General features: G+C 42.3%; 1 protein-coding gene across 2 annotated transcripts in view; it reads right to left on the reverse strand.

Annotated features, from left to right (window-relative positions):
• RSRC1 (arginine and serine rich coiled-coil 1) overlaps positions 1-19,907 on the reverse strand; it is a gene marked incomplete at its 3' end in the record, with an annotated part of 150,754 nt that overhangs the window by 113,483 nt on the left and 17,364 nt on the right. The window lies entirely within an intron of this gene.

The raw sequence follows: 19,907 nt of genomic DNA on the forward strand, positions 1-19,907 counted from the left end.
AAAAAGAAGGAAAAAAACCTCAAAATAAATTAAACCACACTGCCTAATATTCACCCATTAACAAAGTAATCTGGAGTGATCTTTGGAGTGAGTGGAGAAGGAAAGGAAGGATATTTTTTCTCGAACATTAAACTTTAAATTCTTCAGTTCTGATCCATTTAGCTTGGGAAATAACCAAAGCTGCCATAAATCACTTGTATTTACCCATTCAGCACATCGCTGCTAATAATGATGTTCCAACAAACCCCCAAAAACCCCCAGGAATGATGTGTCCAAACCCACCTTTGGTTTCCACGCAGCTTCCCCAAACCCAGTTCCCATTTGAAATGCGCTTTCAGAACCCCAAAAACAGGTCCAATGATGCCAGAAACCCAGTGCAGGCACCAGGGTTTGCACAGGTACTTGGTTTTTGGCTACGAGCTCCTACAGGCAAGAGGACGCTCTGTCCTCAACCACGTTACCTGCTCCTCTGTACAAGATCCGTGTTATTACTGATATACTTGAGTGAAAAGAAGACCAAGAAGCATTACAATAGGATTGTTTCTATGTAGAGCCCCAAAACCATTTCGTTTTTACTGAATTTCTTTTAGGTTATTTTCTAAATCTTCATACAGAACGTATCATGGACCAACACACCTTTCCTGTGGTATAGGGTGAGCCACAGACAATGAGTATTTAGAGCAGTTTGAGTCTGCACTAGTTTCTACTGTAATGTACGTTTTCAGCCTTGAGAAAAAAAGGCTGAGAGGGGATCTGATCAATGGTTATCAATAGCTGAAGGGTGGGACACAGGGGGACATAGGCAGCCTCTTCTCAGTGTCTGTGGGGACAGGACAAGGGGTGGTGGCCTCAAGTTGGAGCACAGGGAGTTCCACACCAATCTGGGGAAGAACTTCTTCCCAGTGAGGGTGAGGGAGCCCTGGGACAGGCTGCCCAGGGGGTGTGGAGTCTCCTTCTCTGGAGAGATTCCAGCCCTGTCTGGATGCTGACCTGTGTGACCTGTCCTAGGGACCCTGCTTTGGCAGGGGGTTGGACCTGATGAGCTCTGGAGGTCCCTTCCAACTCTTACAGCTCTGTGAGTCTGTACATCTCCATAAGGATTCTGACAGCACCTCAGAGAAGAGTTTCATTAAGCACCAAGAGGGTTGGGGGGGAATGGAATTTTTTAAAAATAAAAAAATTATTTAGCACCTCCTGGAATACAAACCTCCAAAGGCTTTAAAAGCAAAGCCACAGGGAAAAGATCACTCCATCTACAAGGCAACAACTGCTTCATAGAGCTCAACAATAGAACAAGCAAAGGAAAACACCACCTCCAGGTGAAGCTATAAATTACTTTTGGGAAGAATGTTGTTCTTGAGTCTGGAATCTGTCTGGGCAGTGGGTTAACACACCTCCTCTTGCCATGGAGCCTTTCAGCCTACCCCAGAGGTCAGAGCCCCAGCTCGGTGTTTCATTCAGCAGATGGCATCTCTCGCAACACAATATCTCCTATTGTGGGGCACGCTATTAGCACTGATACAACAGCTCGAATTACCACTTAAGTGGTGTATTGTGAGCTATGGAACAGTTTTGGTCTCAAAATGGATTTTTATTATGTCATCACAAATTGAAAAGCATCCACCCATCCCTCCCTCCCTCAGTCCTCAGTGGAAGTTCTGACCTGTAACTGAATAGGAGATCTACTTCTCGGCCAGCACAGAGACACTGGTTTTACAAGCACTGTGAGGAGGCAGGCATGGATTTCCAGACCTCTGCCCCACAGATTTCACTGTTCAAAGGTAACCACAACTTCTGAGACCTCTGCAGGTAAGATGCAGAGTCAGAAACAGTTAAAAAACCCCAAACCAACCAAACAGGAGTTACCCCACAGCAACACAAATCCCCTTTGCTTGCCACAAGGGCTCTCCTGGCTTTGAGGGGGTAGTCCTTCAAACCAAAATAACTGAGGAATCTACAATATTTACTGCTAGAGAGCTTACTTTCTTGGCTCAAACATGAGCTTGGTTTTACAGCTACCTTTCCCAATTACAAACAACAGCAAGTTCAGTTCAGGTTAGCTAGATGCTCAGATCCTGGATTTCTGTCCATCCACATGGCCAAGCAGAGCAAACAGCAGGTATGATTCACAGAAAGACAGCTTTTCAAAATTAAAATTTCAAATTTTAATAGTGGACTGACAACAGCATTAACAAACTTATGTTTTCTTTACAGAAGCTGTCACTGCCCTATTGTTTGTAATCTTTTCCACCCACTATTAGCCTAGAGCGATCAATAATAAGTTTACCCTTTGTGTATAAGAAATAGCTGATGCAGATAGTGTTCCCTGCCCTGGTCACTTCAGTGAGGCAGGCACAGGAGTATCAACGGGTTATTACAGTGAAGATCTTCACAGAAATGTGAAGTTCTACTCCCCAGAAGCCATCCCTGCAGGACACGGTGAGTTCAGTCAACCCTCCAATTACCAAAGCCGTTGATGGGGCTGTGGCTCAGCCCAGAGCACAGACTCAGACAAACCAGAATTGGCTTCACACAGAGACCACTTCACTGTGGTGGGATAACAAGTTCACACAGGGAGAAGGGTCTGGAGTTCAGGAGTGGAGCCTGGCTGCCCCTGCGGCTGCAGACCCAGCCTAACACAGGTTGAGAGCCATGCTCTCCTTCAGGGGATCTGGAGAGGGAACAGCAGGGAAAAACAGCTGCAAAGTAGATGGAGCACATCCCACTGTGCTTAATTCAACTTGCAACCTCCCCAGCACATTGGTTTTCCTGTAGGTAAGATGTAGAGAGGGTTCATTTGCTCAGAGCAGGACAGAGCAGCTGGGAGCAGAGTGCTGAGGGATGCAGGAAGGATGCTGGACCCCAACACAGCACCAGGTAAATGCCAGCCCCACTGACCTGCCACTGACCTGCAGTGACACAGCACTGCTCTAGTTCAAGGTGTCCCTGCTCACTGCAGGGGTGGGACTAGATGGCTTTTCCAGGGTGCCTTCTCACCTCACACATCTGGTCAGTCTGAGATTAGCAACAACTGAAGCAGAAGCTGACACCTTGATCACTTTGAGAACCTGTGAAACCCCATCTCTTCAGCCCATGAAAATGGATGGGCACCAAACGTGTAGGAAGCCTGCAGTGCAAGTCTCACAGGGACAAGGGGGAACCCCAAAACACTTTGGAAAATAAAAAGGCAATGGGTGTTACCTACAAAGAGGCTTTCTCTGCATTCTTTAAAAAATACAAACTAAGGTCTTCTTTCTCCCCAAACTGAGAAGCTAAAGGAGGGGACTGACCACAAGCATAAGCAACAAAGAGACTCCACCTCTGAAAAAGAGGGTTAAGATGTCATCTTAAGGCAGGAGGAGAGTTAAGTGTTTTAAGCAGGAGAACAAAAATGAGACTGATTCAGTAAAGTCAAGAAAAGTTAAATATATGAAGCTAAAGCAATTGGACTCATAGCAAGAAGGAAGCAAAAGGTACACAGCACCTGACACTGGGATGCCAAAAACACATAGTCAGAGAGCAAAGAAAGGATAGGGAAACATATAAATACAGAGCAGGGAAAGCAGAGCTTCCCACAGAACACACAGCAGGATGTGCTCCCTCTGTACAGGCAGATGTTACCACTCTTCCTGGGATTTTATTCCTTGGTAAGTACTCCCCAAACAAGCTGCCACTTCCATTTCCCACAACTGCTCCACGACCTCAGTATCTAAACCCTGCCTAATTTCCTCCAGCTCCGAGGGAGGCTCCCATCTCTCCGACACCCCAGGCTAATTAAACCAGGCTGTTAATAGGGATCCAGCCTAATTCTGTAACACCAACCACACGCTCCAATGAACCCAGTGAGAACAGGGCTATACAGTGAAGAAGCCACGACTCCTGGCTTGGCTTGGTCGCGCTTGGAGCCACAGGCACAGGTGGGAGCTGGTACTACACAGCCCTGAACTTCACTCTACAGCTCGTTAACTTTTTAAATAGTTATCTGCCTGCTTTCCCTAAAAGCCTCAAACTCTAAGGTATTTAAGAACACTTTAGGTCAACTTCTCTACAGTGCTGTATTAAACACAAAACATGCAATAGGCTCTTGACAATGGAAGACACTTTCATAAAGCGAAAAGGATGCTCAACTTACTACTCCATGTACATCCCACCACAATCCATCTCCATTCATAGCACCAACAAATCCACCTGTACACTGCTATGAATCACCAGTAAAATCTCTCATGATACGTACAGACCAGGAAATAAAGGTGTAACTTCATGAAATGGAGCTACAAGAAGTCACCTGTGCCAAGAATTCACAGATAAACAAGGCCAAAAGTCCACAGATCAAGATATTTTATACTTTATCACTGTTGAAAAATAAAGCCAATACTGCTTTATTTATATTAAAGCAAGTCCTGAATTGTTCAAATGATACAACTACTGGAAGAAAAAGACAAAAAAAAAAAAAATCAAGCTGGAGAGTAGACTGCCAGCATGCACACCCCTTCCCCCAAGCCAACAGGCAGAAAACACCCACCCACCATGCCAAAGGTTAAGTCATTTAGTCAAGTTCAAAGATCTTCAAAGAGTTCTTAGATCCAGATAAGCCCATATGTTACCAAAATTCTGTGAAAAGCTATTACTTTCCAATCTGCTTTTCATGTCTAACTTAGAGAACCCGCAGATGCTTGGCATCACTCGGTCTCCCTAAATTCTCACACCAGCTAATCAAGGCTCACCAATAACTTCCCTATCTAAAAAACCTAAGAAACGTCTTTATTCCATCAACACTTAGTCCACTTGTAAAAATTGAAAGTCTCCATAAAAGCCCATTCAGTTACTGCACAATAAGTGTTAATTTGCTAATTTCTTCACAGGTAATCAATTAAAATGTAAAATATTGGATAAAATTAGTTGCACTAAATTTAACAGCTGCTCCATAAGCATAATTAGTTTCACAAGGGCCATATGTATTCTGAACAGAGACAGAGTTGAAACAAATAAGCAGATTTTAAAACAAGTTTGAGGAAATCTGCATTTAATTAGCAGGTGGGCACTACAACTGCATAATGTTTTTATACATTTATATTTATGAAGTGACAGAAGATCTGAAGGCTTTTTAAAATGGCGTTTATTGTTTGAATGGGAACTGTTTTGCTGCATGCTAAAGTGATTTAAATCCTTATAGCCCTGCTTTGAAAAAAAATCATAAATGGTGAAAGAAAACATGTGGAAAACTGTAAAACTAGAAAGAATTTGCGACAAAAAGCAGATACACATACCATAACCAAAAGGAAACTACACTTAATTAAATGTACACTACATCTGGAATATCAGCCTAATAAAACGTGAAACTATTAATTTTCATTGTTCTAAAGGAAATGAGGTCAGTGTCGTTTAGTATTTCCCCAATTATATTGCACTAAAGCCCTGAACTATATCGTATAGGTACCATCTAATCTTTTCAAAACCCTACAGTTTGAAACCAGTCACCGATGGGGATGGTTTTAAATGGAAAGAGGAATTAGGACACAAGTACAAGACAGCTCAAAATGAGTAGGCTGCCAGTCCAGGCAAGGTTTGGGGAAAAAATAAACAACTCTTTTATAAACTGCTACTCAAGTGAAGCATTTGGAGATGACAAGTTCTCCCCAGCATTCTCCTAAGTCTCTCTTACCCAACATATTTCAATTATATAATATTTGATTCTATTATTATTATTATTATCATCATCATCTAAATAGCCACAAACCAACCCCAAAAAATCTGCACCTCTCTAACACTTCAGCAATAAATCAAAAGTCCAGGAAAGAACAAGGAAACACAACTGCACTGCATCAACCCTGGATATTCCTGGTGGTAATAAAACCACGGCGCAAACCCACAACTAACTGGGGCAAAATAACATGTTCTCCTTCAAGTTGTATTAAGAGAAAGTCTCTTGTTTAACTCAGGAAAAAAAACAAATCACAGTTCAAGTTCTTGGGGAAGGTAAAGTAATTTCAAGCATCAGCTGCACTTGTTGAGAATGCAGGAATTACCAGTATGACCCAAACAGCACAGCTGCCTCTGTAAAGCAGTTTCAGGTCACTGCTAGTTGGTGTGTGTGAGAGGAAGTCAAACACAGATAATACAGGATAATATGGTTTATTTATTGTTAAATATAAGGTTGGCAAATGAAACTGAGCAGAACAGAGAGTGAGCTTTTAAGTGTGGAATGGGACTGGTGCTAAGAGGAAAAAGAAGTGGTTTCAAGCCAGCAGTTCAGACAGTTTGTAAGTGAGAAGAGAGAAGGGCATTAAAGACAGTCATGGTCCCATTCAGAGAGCCAGAGAAATGCCAGATGAATTCTAAACCATGACAGGGACAATCAAGAACATGGTTTGCAGAACTCAGGCAGTGGATTCACCAGGTACAGGCATCAATTCAGCCCAGTAGTTAACAATTCTCCACCTATAAATTACACATTAATTACATAATGAAACATGTGAGGAAACAACCCTCAAAACTCCAGTAAGCTGTAGTAAGAAGTATTAACTGAAAACTTGGCACGAACAGCACAGAAACACAGACAGGCAGAAGAACAGATAAAGACACTACTTCTAGTCATCTTTAACTCTCCAGCAGTCCAGCTGTTATTAATCTACTCCTCCAGACTACAACCTTCTGGTCTACCTCTTCTTCTCACTTCCACAGGAGACTGAAGTGCCACCTCTGCTACCTCACCTTGACTATCCTACAGAGAGTCTGCTGACAGTAGCTGAAAAATTCAGGACGACAGCACATCTCTGGTTCAGCACACCCACCTCACCACAGAGGTGCTGGAAAACCTACAGGAGATCAAAAACTGGGTGGAAAAGAACCAACTGCAGAAATGCATGAAGTTTACCTCATCTGAGCTTCCGTGGGAGCAGTCCTTGCTCAGAGACTTGCCTCTCGTGGAGTTCAGGCAGAACCCCCTGCCTAAGGAATGAGCCAGAGGAGAGAAGCTGACCACAGCCCTACCAGCTACAGGAGCACTGGCACCAGAGTCTTCATGGAAAGCTAAGACCAGAAAACAGACTTTGCTACTTATCTAAAAGCCAGAAGTATAAACCTGAGATTAAAGAGCTGCTATTCAAGCACTAATTTGGTTTTGTTGCTGTGCTTCCACAGAGGACCTAACAAAGCCAGTTACACCAACCTGCACTTGAGTGGCACTTGCTTCTTCCCCGAACAGCTCACTTGAGGAGCACGTCCTTGCTGGCAAAAGTGTGATCTGCTTGAGAAGACCAGATGCACGCTGGGTATGTATGCAAGCACTCAAACTAACTGCTGCCTTATTGGATGCACGTTGTGTTTGCATTCGGCACAGAAAACTACACAAACTGTTTTTCAACAGGCTTTTTACTGCAGAGACAGGACTGTGGGAGCAGCTGGGGCCAAAGTGTAAGAAGTGTGCTGGCTGGGTTTGGGAAGGGAGAACAGCTGTGTGAACAGCTCCCACTGATCCACTGGCACTGCACCGCTCTGCTCCCTCCTGACAGCAGGAGGGGATTCTCTTCCCCACTTCATTCCTTTGGCTTACACAGACCTCATGAACTGCCTGGAATAGAACTGGTGCAAAGGAGATGAGGATGTTTGGACTCATCTTTTAGACTTCACCTCAAATCAGGACCAGCACTTCAAGAACACATCTGTGATTACATAATGAAATTCTCTCACATTTTAATTTTCTCAGAGAATGCCTCAAAACAGGACTTTCTGCTAACCCTACATTCATGCAGCCATGACTGAGCAGAAAAAGCTAGAATTTAGTTCTAATAGCTTCTAGGTAATAAAATAACAAAGAAGCAGAAGTTAGCACATTTTCCAGGCTACTACAGACTCTAAGAAGTCTTGGAAGTCAAGCCTCCAGTTCCCCATCCTCTCTCATTCAAAGCGGTTCTAGAAGCCTTGAAGTTCTAGACTCACAGGCAGAAAAAAATACACCTACACAAACATATCCAACACCCAGGAGCACGTAGACTATATATAAACCTCCACAGGAACCCAAAGCTAAGGTTGCTGAGAAGTAATTATCATTCCAGTAATCTGTTAACAGAACCCGAAAAGGATGAAATGAGTTGAAAATACCCAGCTGTCTTCTGCTCAAGCACAAGGCTGCAAGCTACTCAACCACCAGGAGAGGCAAACCCAAGACTGATGCTGGTTTGCCCCACAAAGATATGGTGAAAAGGATTCCTTCCTCTCCTAACTGAATTCCTCTGCTTAGGCTGAGGAAAAAGCCACCAGGAAAAACGGGCTGTATGAAGGGTCTGTTCCTTCAGATTGTATAACCCTACAGAAAGACCATTTTCTATCTCCTGTACAGGCTTTAAAAAAAAAAAGGAAAATTTGAATTCTAGACAAACAAACAAGGCAGCATCCTACCCCGAGTAAATTCATCAGGCTTTGCAATTCATTTCTACACATACATGTGGTTATTCTATTCTCCATCCAGCTGGAATCTATTTAGAAAACAAGGGTCCAGCTTACTCTCAGGACTCTCAATAAATACCCCCAATTATTTATTTCCACATCACACAGGCGCCGGTGACTCTGCATCTGCAGGGGCAGGAAGAGCCGTCTGTACCACACCGCAACGGAACAGGTCACATTCATTTCCCAGATGGAATCACTGTCCTGGCAATTACTTGTTGTAAATTTGACAACACCTCTGATGTTATGTTAAAAAGTTAAGGAACATGAGGTTTCAAGATTGAAGTTTTCACTGGTGCCTCTGAGAAGTTCAGGTTAGCTACAGGTAAGCACTACTCTCTCACTCATTGACAGGACCACGGTGTTACTGTTTGTGGTTTTAAACTGCCAAAGATTGAGGCCCAAATCATGGTTTGAGCATGAAGATGCTATAGCAAAGGACATAGAACTCCTTGAAAGAGACCAGTGCAGGGCCACCAAGGTGATGGAGGGAGTGGAACACCTTCCTCATGAGGAGAGGCTGAGGGAGCTGGGGCTCTTTAGCCTGGAGAGGAGGAGACTGAGGGGTGACCTTATTAATGCCTATAAATATGTGAAGGGTGAGAGTCAGGAGGACAGAGCCAGGCACTGCTCAGGGATGGCAGCAACAGGACAAGGGGCAGCGGGTGCAGCTGGAGCAGAGGAAGTTTCATGTGAATATAAGGAGGAACTTCTTCACTGGGAGGGTGACAGAGCACTGGGACAGGCTGCCCAGAGAGGCTGGGGACTCTCCTTCCCTGGAGACATTCAAACCCCCTGGATGTGTTCCTAGGGGATTTAGTCTGGGTGATCCTGCTCTGACAGAGGGGTTGGATTAGATGATCTCTGAGGTCCCTTCCAACTCCTAACGCTCTGTGATAATGCTGACACATCCTTACATCCACAATGAGTCAGACAGCTGAAGGAAACTGCCCAAACAGATGCTTGAAACCAGCTGACACCCTGGGACACTGACCACTCTCAGGACCTGCACAGAGCCCCCAGGGCAGAGCATTACAGCCCAGCGCTGTCAGCATGAGGCACCCAAACCACCATGGAGCCAAATCTCAACCAACTGAAGACAAAAAAAAGTACATCTCAGCATCTGTCATTCTTCCAACACTGCAACAAGCTGCTGCAGTACCATTTAAAAGGCAAAAACCAACCCCCAAAACCTGCTGATTGACAAGATTAAAGCACATGCTGGTCCTTGGACACAAATATCTCATTTAAAAGACTGGAAACTCCTGAGCCAGAGTGGATTCACATGATGAACAGAGGTCTCAAATGATGCTTTGGAAATAATACCTGGATGAAAAGCTGTGTGGTGACTTTGACTTGACTGGTAACAGATGAAACCGTTACTCTGTGCTCACAAATCAGAAAAATGGAAACTTTTTCCTTTAATTCAGTGATAACCAGACACTTGGGTTTAAATTATTTGAGATGCAAAAGTCTGGGCTATTCCACCTACACTTTGTACCACAATAGCTTTACACAACGTTATAGGAAGACTTTTTCAATGCCACCTTGTTTTCCCAAATTTAAAGGGAATAAATAGAAATAAGCTCAGCATATTTTATGAAAATATCCATAATGTGACTACAGGAGCAAGCCTCTGAAAAATTAAGTCATAAAAGGGCTTTAAACACTTGTGCAGCAGACACAAAAAAGCAAACCCATAGCACAGCACACTGCCAACACCTTCTGAAGACATCATGTAAACAGTTTGTGTATTTTATTACTCTTTTTTCAATACCCATTCTATAAATCCAAAGATAATTTTCTAATTTACATGCAAGTTAGATGCATCTTCCTTTAATATTTTGTATTTTACAAACACAGGGCAGATAGAGGAAAGCACACTCATTCTTTTTAATATTCCCCCAGCTGAATACTGAGGAGTTTATTTGCTGGAGACTGATGAAGAATACACAGCTGACAGGCTTGTCGGCCACAAAAATCTACTTTACTGGAAGTTATCACCTATAACCCTGCTGTGTCTATGCCAAACCCCAACTCTAATGATTAATTAAAATCTCCAAAGGGTGAGCAAGGAAGAAACTCTGAAGGTGCCACTTACTATTACGAATGTTAAAAAAACAAAGTGTTTTCATCATGGAACCTGCAATTGTTACACATGATGCAGTAAAATAAAACACCCCAAAGAGAGAAACAACAAAATCAGGTTGTTTTTTTTTTTTAAATTAAAAAATAATTTAAATTAAAAATACAGTGGTAAAGCTACTTGATTATTATACTTCAAAATGAATCTGATCAACTGATGATACTGATCACAAGCTACCTGATGTTAGTCCTGATTTCAGTGGGTAATGACCATCAATTAAAATGAGATTTCTACATACCTATGCCCTCATTTAAAAAAGGTTCTCAGCTTTACTGTGGGATTCTCCTCTCAGAAGCACAGAGAGTTAGAAGTTGGAAGGGACCTTGAAAGATCATCTAGTCCAACCCCCCTGCCAGAGCAGGATCACCCAGACTAAATCACACAGGAACACATCCACGCATCCTCTTCTCCTTCCAGAGACTGAAACTCCCCAGCCTCTCTGGGCAGTGTGTCCAAGTGCTCCATCACCCTCCCAGGGAAGAAGTTCCTCCTTAATGAAGAAATTTTGCTTTTTGCTTAAAACACAATAACAAAACCTCACCAACCCACAAAACAATTACAGACCAGCACCACATGCCTTCCTGAACCCACAAGAAGCCTGCAACAGCAGCTGTCACCTCAACTTCCAAACCTGCAGGCAAGAATTAAAATGCAAACCACATTATTTCCACCACTGAGAGTATTACCAAAAGGATGCAGTTAAACAGTCTCCAAAAAGAAAACACTACCTATTGTGTCCCCAAAGGCTTTGGGGGTTCTCTTCCCAACAGCTCCACCATGACTCCCAGAACCTTAACACCCTTATGGGAAGTTGGAGCGGAGGGAATGGGAACATGATGAGATTTCAGAACTGAAAGACAGTAACATCTACCAAACTAATGACTTATTAGGCAAGGAAAAGTCACCTGCCAGCCCCCCACCCCCCCAAAAATGCCTCCTTAGTGGTCACCGATGTCCCCATGCCTACAGAGACACCGCCAGCTGCTCACAGTTCATTGTGCTGCCCAACACTTGGTTTGCTCCCACGTATTTTTTGTGTCTCCCCAACATGTTTTCTTCCCCACACCTACTGTTTCCTGCTACTAACCCAGCTACCAAGCCTTAGGGGCTGACATTCTGGTTTGAGTACTCCAGCACATTGCAGACAGCACACTGAGGGTCTGATCCCCAACGGGCACTTTCCTGTTCTAAGTAACATAAGGGTGTGCTGCCTGACCACAGGCAATCGAGATAATCCCACTCCTCAGACAAGATGATATCATCTCTACAACAGCCTATTGTACTTCACAGTTGCAATGCACTAGAAAATTGGTAACTTTGGTTACCAGGCCCCTGTTCCATCAGATGCTGGACCAGCCTTGTGATCTTATCACTTTGCTGTAAGATATGGTCCGAAATAAAGTCAAGACTTCGTTGTATTATTTAGGTAATTCAATCTTTTTAATTTAGCTGAAGCATGGGAACACTCCATAATTCAGATACTTTACCACAGTCTTTGGCAAAGCTTTCATCTGAATAATCAAGAACTCACAGAATCACAAGGTTGGAAAAGACCTTTGAAGATCATCAAGTCCAACCATTCCCATCCTAAGCTAAACCATATCCCTTATCCTGTTGCCTGATCTGCAACATTGCAATTTCAAACACTCCTTCCAGGCACACGTTGACTAACAATGGATCCTACCAACTCTGAATTAACACCCTCCTCTGATTAAGGGGCTCCATTGACTTGGGCTCAAGATGAGAGTTGCAATATAAAGCATGTTTGCAGCTGGAAAGCTGTGGATACGCTGTGATTTTAGCAAATACTTGCTCATTGGGGACAATCGATGGTGTAAGACCATGCAGAGATTGTCTTTGTCCTCTAAATCAGGCACAACTGAGGACTCACACCATGGGGGAGAGGTCACTGGAGGAGCATCTGGGCCCTACAAGAGCCCTCATACGCACCCCTCCTTCCTCTGGACTTGCGTTGTCTCTCCCAGCCACCGCGTGCTGGTTTACTGGGTCCTCACAAGTAAATGGATCAGCAGACCAGAATCATGAAAAACACAACCCTCCTATTCCAATGTGACAGTTAAAATTCTTAATGCTGGACACTTCAGGAAGAATAAGCAGCTGACCTGAAATCCTTAGTGCCAATTTAAATTGAAAATACTGCTTGAAATTTGCCTTTATTTCCCGTTTCTCAACCATAGTTGTTCCTTGCAGCTCTTGTCTGCCTCCCCGTTGGAAAAATAAGATACAAAGCAATGCTACGAACAAAATTCATGTACATTTGCCATATATTCACATCTTTGAGGAATGGACAGCTTACAAAAAACAAAACAAAACAAACCCACCCAAAACCCATCAGTCTTTGAACTTTTCCCAGAGAAACAAATGAAACAGAAGATTCAGAGCACAATAACAGCGTTAACTCTGACTTCTGGAAGGACCAGGACTAATTTCCTTCACTGTGAGAAGTTTTAGATTTTTCATTTACCCCCTCTGTTTAGTCATTTACTTGAAAAATATGAAATTTTCTCTTCTCCCATTCGACAGGAGAGTCAGGTCCAGCAATACTTTGGAAACTGTCACCAGAAAGGGAACAGCTCTACCTACAATGAAACCAAGTTGTTTATTAAATTATTATTTTATAATGTGCATTTTATTTTAAAATATGCTAAAAGCAATTTATAAAACCTCAGGAAAGGCTCCTTTCCCAATATATTTTCTTGGTTTGTAGTCCTAGGCTGCTCTAGCAGCGCGACCTTTAATTGTACACCACGTTTTTGTTACAGGATAAAGCATCTTTACATCATCTCATAAAACACAGCACATTAAAGAGTTCATAAAAGATTCATGACCTGAAAAAAACTCCACTTTACTAGCCCAAAATTAGATAGAGATTTCTAAGCTATGTGTCAATGAAAACAGGTCAGACATGCTTCCTCCCAGCGCTCAGGATAAAGGGATCTAGACCAAGTTTGGTGTGAATTCACCACACAATAACACTATTTACAGGGGCCCAATGCTGGGAGTCCACAGAGAAACAGCACATCAGCTCCCTGGTAGCAGTTTTGATCACCTACAGAGCAGGGTTTGCATTACCACACATCTGATGGGACTTCATAAAATCAAATTCCTAATGAGCACCAATAATTAAGGCTATTTGTATTTTAATACACAGTTTCTGCATTGAATATTTGTTTATTAAAGTGATCTCACTGAATACCATGATAAAAGTCTCAACATTAAATCCATTTTTTAAAAGATGTGAAAGAATTCTGCAGCTTTCCTTATGGATTCATTTATACTTTCCTCTACCCTACCACAATTCACTTGCCTTAACTCCTTACCTGTTACATGAACTAAAACCTACATGAATAATGTTTTTTTTTGCATTTTTTAAAATGAAAACCCATTTTCAATCTTACACTTTAACTGTAATCCAAACTAGTATTTTTTAAACTTATATTTTAACACAAAATTCCTAGAACCCCCCTTATTTTGTAGACAAACTGGCCATGCTGACCTTTATTTTATTAGCCTACAATTTGCTCACCAGTGTTTTCTTAAGCTGAGTGGCTTATGTACACTGACAACACCCCACAGATGGTTATGATTACGTTGAGCAAGACAACGTGCTCCCTGAAAACTTTCACAGACGCTTCCCTAATGGGATGTCACATTAAATCTGACTGAGGAAGAGAAAATGACTACGTACTAATTACAACAGCTCAAAAAGGGCATTTTCAAATGATGGTCCCAACAGTTCTAACAGAATTCTTGACAGAAGCAGGGCACTAGCATTCACATCAGCCTGAGTTTTTAAATTACAGAATCACAAGTTTGGAAAAGCCCTTTAAGATCATCAAGTCCAACAGTTCCTGTCCTGTGCTAAACCAGATCCCTGAGCACCTCATCTCCCCTCTGTTAAACACACCCAGGGGGAGTGACTCAGCCCCCTCCCTGGGCAGCCTCTGCCCCAGCCCAACAACTCTGACAGGGAAGAACCTTTCCCTCCCATCTGAGCTGACCCTGCCCTGGGGCAGCTTGAGCCCATTGCCCCTTGTCCCATCTCCTGTCCCCTGGCTGAAGAGACCATCACCCACCTCTCTGCACCCTCCTGTCAGGGCAGTGGAGGTGGGGAGAAGGTCTCCCCTCAGCCTCCTCTTCTCCAGGCTGAACACCCCCAGCTCCCTCAGCCGCTCCTCAGAGGATTTGCCCTCCAGCCCCTTCCCCAGCCTGGTTGCCCTTCTCTGGACTCGCTCCAGGACCTCAGTGTCCTTCTTACGGTGAGGAGCCCAGAACTGGACCCAGAACTCGAGGTGCAGCCTCACCAGTGCCCAGTACAGGGGCACAATCCCCTCCCCAGACCTACCGGCCACACTACTTCTGACACAAGCCAGGATGCCATTGGCCTTCCTGGCTGCCTGGGCACTCTGCTGGCTGATATTCATCCTGCAGTCACCTAACACCAATTGTGAATATTACATGGCTTCCTCCTGCCAGCAGCTGTCCTTGAACACACAGGAAATCAACATCTTGGAAATAGATGCCCCTAACTACAAAACTCTGGTAAACGTCAGGATTCGATTGGACTACTACTTGCTTCCTCCCTTAATGCTTAATGAGTAATCCCTCAGAGATAGCTCTAAAAGCCCTAAACTGTTGTCCTTGGGTAGAAACTTTCACTGGGCAATCAATCGGGAGCAAATTAGCTGCTTGTGTTGAAATGCAGCGCGCTGTTTAAGCTAACAAATGAATGAAGAAAGGTAGTATATGGGAACATATGCCACTGCACTGAAGTTGCTAAAAGGGTCTGTTGGAAGAATATTTGGTTTCCAGTGAAGCTAATATGCTATAAGAAGGGACAGCGATGAAAGAATAGCAAGTCATATGGAAATCCAAATATAGTGACAGACACAATTATTTTACTAATTGCTAATGAATACAGTCAAGTGGCTTCAAAAAGCAAAACTTTGCTTGGACTACTTCAGGTTTTGACCTCTGCAGGAGCGAATGCATTTCAAACTGAAGCCCACCAAAATTGATTAGCGGCGCCAGCCAAGGCCAGCGTGTAGTTGAAGCTTTTTTCCATCTATCACATGGCCCCAAGGATAGTTAAATGAACCTTAAAATGGCTACAAACAGCTCAATGACTACACAGACTCCTGCCAATTAGAAATAATTAGGCAGTCATTTTGGTGGTAAGTCTTTTTAAGTGCATACATAATGATGCAATGATGCTTATTAGCGATCTCACATGAGCTATGCTCAAACAGCCTGGAATAATTATGCAACTATCACAAAGCCTCGCACATCTCTGTACTTCACCTTAATGCATTTAAAAATCCACTTCATTACCTCCAGTAATTAATCCTCCATTAATTGCAGGAAAAGCCCAGTTTACCGTGCTTCGTTTCTAATTATCTTATAAATAGTTATGGTTCTAATTAATGTGTTCATTAAGCTGAATATCTTTCTCAAAGCCATGCTCAGAGCAAAGGTTCCGCTTTTGAGAGAAAAAGCCTAACTAGCCATAAGGTGAGGCCATTTTGGTTGTATTTGCTTTTATTTTAGTATATTCAACCTCCTAATTGGCATTTAAAATCTAATTTGGAAGAACTTCAAGAAGACTATATAGAGAAAAATAGGAAAAGGATTTTTAGGGGTTTTTTTTACCCGTTCTCCAATCAAGAAGCTTAGAGCTGACACAGGAAAACTTTTAGCATATCTTTTTGATACAGACTGGGAACAGATTTTCCGTGCTGCAACATGGATTAATTTAAATTCTATTACAATTTAGCTTCCCCCCCCTGCACGTTTCCATATAAGAGAAGCAAGAACTATGGAGGAAAACCAGATATCTAACAGTATATGCATAAATTTAAAAACAAAAACCAAACCAAAACAAGCTACTGCCCTTGCCTTCAATTCCTAGGATATAAATCAGCAGTGCAGAATTACCAAAAAAAATTGAAATGGGTTATTCAAGCTGGGCAGAATATAACCCTTTCAAGCCAATGAGCTTTTTTCAGTTTGCCTGAGCAGGAGTTTATGTGATCCTATGAAAACCGCAACTGAAGAATATTTTAAACTAATATTTATGGATAGGGAAACTCTGTATTGAAAGCATATGTTAGCAGTATTCAGGGGTATGTGTACATGAATTCACAGAAAACCTAAAGATTCAAGATTTTAAAATTCTGCAAAAGTTCATCCAAAACATTTAAGTTACAGTTAATATTAAGGTATAGATATTAACTTCCTATCTGATTCTCTATTCCTTTTTTTAAATATTTAAACCCATCTCTCTCCAGTTACACTAGGCAAAACCAAAGAGATGTTTTCACATTACTCAAAGACTATTTTAACAGGAAAAATACAAAGCCTGAAATTTTCTGACATGTTTTGGTAAGCTTTCCTTCCTATAGCATCACACCTTAGTGAAATCTGGGATTGTTCAAGCCAAGTGCAGCTTTGACATCGACTCTGATAGGGCCAAAGTTTTGTGCCAATAAACCAATGTTAAGTCCAGATGAAGTGTTATCACCTATCCACATAATCTTGATCTTGTGTTTGAGGGAGAAATGGTGTCTTGCCTCACACACTGGCAACGTTCACCACCCACAGTGTGTTACTCCAGCTTTGGAATTGCCTCTTACCTGATCTTGACTGGGAGCACCCTGGCTTACCCCTTTATTCCCAGGTCTGCATACCTGGGCATCTTACCCTGTCCTCTCACTCCTCCCCAAGAGAGGAAACTAGCACTATCAGCACACCCAGCACACTGACACATCCTCAAGCACAGATGTAGGTACAGACAGGGCAGTGTCACAGTATCCCAACTCTACCAGCTTCATCTGGCATGAACTGATCCCAAAGCACACTTGGGCCATTACAGTGACAAAAACTGGCAGCTGCCTACCTGGATCTTGAAGTACAGCTGATTTGGATGGGATAGAATTTTTTTGCACAAAGGTACCACGACGACTGTACACAGCAGCTACTGCCCTGCTCATGAAGGCAGCAAGTCCTGCTCCTGAGCACCAGCTTCAGCCAAGAACTCAGACAAAAGCAGCAACCAAAGAATTCCAGGGTAGGTACACTGATTTACACAGATGAGTGATCAAAACCAACAACAAAATCCTTGAAAGCCAGAGTCAGCAAAGAGGGATTCTGAATGGCATACAGCACAGCTAGGAGCAAAGGACCTTAACAGCCCAAGAAGAAAAGCTAAGAAAAGCAGTGATCCCCAGGTCCTGCCTCCCATAAATTCTAGGCTACCTTCCAGCCAGAGGCAAGACGTTACTGATGAACTTCATCTTATCTCTCTAGTAATTAATCTCTCCCAGGACCTGATACATTTCTAGCAATATATTTACATCTAGTTTGAAAGAAGCATAGCATCAGGCACAGCGTACTTCAAATGTTGCTGAGCCCTGATCCCAGGGGCTGGTCATTGGAACAACAGTCTTGTTACAACTGCCCCTCATGTAACTCGAATAAAATACCACAAGAGTAATATACAAAGATAATTCAGAAGGACTAGGGGAACCCATCTATTAATATGTAAAGTAAACGTGGCAGGGAATCTGTGGAAGGAACAGTAATCCATCATTAAAACTACTGTGAACAGGGGGGCTGAATTAAGGCTGTCCATGCAATCTTAACTCCAGCACATATGACTTGAGTAGGGTTGATTCAGATACATTCAACAAAATTCAGGTTAAATTTCTGAAATACACAGGGTTGACAGCTACTTGCATTCTATTGTTACAGGGTAACTGCTGGTTTGGCTAGGGTTTGGGGTTTTTTTTTAACATTTTAATGAATCCCATAGAAAAGATTATAGTAAAACACTCTTTTAGCAGAAATACATATATTTCACCTGCAGATCCTGTTACTGTCATGTGTTATTACTCTTAGAAAGAATGAAAGATGGGAATAAAGTCAACAGTAACATGCTTGTCCCAAAATCTACAATTTGGAGTTTCCCAGCTGATAATCACATTCTAGAAACTAACATTGGATACAGCAGCAATTTACTATAGCAAACGATGAGGGGCTTGTATTACCAAAGCATCTCTAAGACATCTGCTCTATGTTGGGTTGCATAGCTGCCTCTAGAAACATGATCTCTACAGAAAAAAAAAAAAAAAAAAAAAAGATTCTGCTTCATAACCAGAGCTTTGGTAGCAGAGAAAAAGAGGATTTAAAGAAAAAAAAAAAAAGTAAAAATACACAGTAGTTTAGAACACAGACACGTCAAAAACAAAAAGCCAATTCTCTACTAAGGGGAATCATATCCTTCTTGTCTTCTTGAGTACCTTTTCCCAAACAGAAAGCTGAAGCACTAAAAACCCACCCCAAAAAGGCCACCAACCCATAATTACACCTTTTCCCAAAGGGAGAAAGAAAAGGGTTTAAAAAAACAAGAGGCCACGCATAAAGTACGCCCTGTGTTCATAACACCTGGACTCCTTGGGAAATGTAATTAGACTCAACAGATAACTCTAAATGAACAGCTCTTATGCATTCCTATCTTTTTAAGGCTTATATGTATATATATACAAAAATATATATCTACACAGCACTGAAAGGCATGAAAGCAACTGTCACTAGCAGCTATCTGGCCTTATTGATAACTTAGGAGCCGTTAGCGTTGCCTTATGAAGTTTAATTTCCCAAAGCAGTCAATTAGATCTCGGTAACGAGCTCACGGGTGGGTTGTTGCTCTAGGATATCTTTAGTGGTACTGATTCACCTCTGCATTTTTTTTTCCAGTAAACCCATGTAGACAATCTGCTAAGTTCCTTTTGAAAGGAAGTCAGTTATTACTGCTGAAAAATATTCCAGAGACTACTGGTGATACAACATGTCATGCAACAAGATCCTAAATAAAAAACTGCAGGGTTTGATTTATTGTGGGGAAAAAGAAGAAATATGATCTGACATTACCATCCATAGAAAAAGTAAAGATCACACAAGCAAACTCAGTAATTTGAATTTCACTAGGTTTTCCCTGCTCACAACTTTATTTGAAGTTCAATGAAATACTACAGTACCTTAAATGTACATTCTAATGAACCAAAGACTCCAAACTTCCCCTTCCCCACCAGTAAAGACATCATATTTGTAATATTTCACCAATTGCTCATGCAGTGGCACAGGTCTGTACAGCTAGCTGTGTGGGAGCCTGTTCATCTGTACAGCAAGGATGGGAGAAAAAGTAAGCTAGGCAGGGGATTGAAATGTTTAAAGAACAGAAACTCCAGCAGCTTCTACCAGGAGAAAAAAAAAGAACCAAATTCTTTTTTTTTTAAAA

This window comes from Gallinula chloropus, assembly GCF_964237585.1.
Source record: "Gallinula chloropus genome assembly, chromosome: 8".
Taxonomy (NCBI): domain Eukaryota; kingdom Metazoa; phylum Chordata; class Aves; order Gruiformes; family Rallidae; genus Gallinula; species Gallinula chloropus.